The sequence below is a fragment of the Chrysochloris asiatica genome, unplaced genomic scaffold (assembly GCF_000296735.1).
Source record: "Chrysochloris asiatica unplaced genomic scaffold, ChrAsi1.0 scaffold00239, whole genome shotgun sequence".
NCBI classification, from domain to species: domain Eukaryota; kingdom Metazoa; phylum Chordata; class Mammalia; order Afrosoricida; family Chrysochloridae; genus Chrysochloris; species Chrysochloris asiatica.
In genome coordinates, this window is record NW_006408757.1 from 1,256,434 (window position 1) to 1,257,740 (window position 1,307).

The 1,307-nt window shown below is 46.5% G+C and overlaps 1 protein-coding gene across 1 annotated transcript in view; it reads right to left on the bottom strand.

Moving 5' to 3' along the window:
• PHKA1 (phosphorylase kinase, alpha 1 (muscle)) overlaps positions 1–1,307 on the bottom strand; it is a 436,562-nt gene that overhangs the window by 149,009 nt on the left and 286,246 nt on the right. The window lies entirely within an intron of this gene.

Genomic DNA, 1,307 nt, shown 5'->3' on the forward strand with positions numbered 1-1,307 from the left:
GGCCACGCCACTAACTCTGGGCCCAAGAGTCCCCAGGTCTCCTCTCACTGCTTGCCAAGCAGGTCCCCAACTGGGTCCACAGAAGCCCACTGAACATTGTAAGGCTTAGCTTGCCGCTTCATTGCTGCTTTTACCCCTCTTCCCCCTATCGGTGATGCATGTGGTCACCAATCAGAGCGTGTATTTCCTTTGAGTCTTAGTCTTGGAAGGGGGTTTGCGTTGAGAGGACCCGACCACTTGCCTTGATGTTTCCTGGGGAAGCGATTTGTTTACTCTTGTAGTAAAAGTCTATCCGCCTGTATTGTTTTGTATTTTTCCTGTAGGTCTTTCATTCAAGAGGTATCTTTTGTTCTTCTCTCCACTCCAGGCTGGTCTGCTCGTCCTTTCAAGTGGAGATTTCTCATCTCTGGAGATCTGGATGTGGTTCGGGTTTCTACCTATAGTTTTATGTATTGCAAAGGCTCCGCAAGAAGCCTCATTCACTGGGTACGCTGTAGCCCCAATTTAGATATTCTAATCAGTTATAGGCAGAAGACGGACTTACAAGGCTTTTAGTGTGATAGGCAGAAGATGGACTTACAAGCCTTCTAGTGTGATGTTTCTGACTATTCCTTTCTCTCCCCCTCCAGTGTCTACTCTGAATTATAGTGCAAGGAAAGCCAAGATTCAAAAAACAGCCAAGCATCTTAACATGATTCCCCCTGCATTCCAACCATGACTCAATCCCTGTATCTCAGAGCCCTGCCATTCCAAAGCTGTGCATATATCATCTTTTATCTCTGTCCCATTTGGCCCATTCAAACATGCCCAATTGTTCTCCTATCTGCCCCGTTTCTCCACTTCCCTCTCCCTCCCTGTATACTGCCCCCCTCCCAAGCACCCAAGTTCCCCTGTGTCCAATCCCCAGCCTGCGTTCCCCCTGCCCCCCTCCCCTCCACCCATCTCTAACTTCCCAGCAACCAACAGAGACTTCCCCCTACCCCCCCGATAGTATAATTTTTCTTAGTCTTTTACAGTAGTGGTCTCATGCAGTATTTCTCTTTTTGTGACTGACTAATTTCACTCAGCATAATGTCCTCCAGGGTCATCCATGTTATGCGGTGGCTTGCTGCTTCCTTATTATTCTTCAGTGTAGGATAATATTCCATTGTGTGTATATACCACAATTTGTTTATCCATTCTTCAGTTGTTGGGCACTTTGGCTGTCTCCATCTTTTTGCTGTTGTAAATAGTGCTGCTATAAACATTGGTGTGCATACATCTTCTCGTGTTGTGGCTCGTTTATCTTGTGGGTAAATACCAAGTAG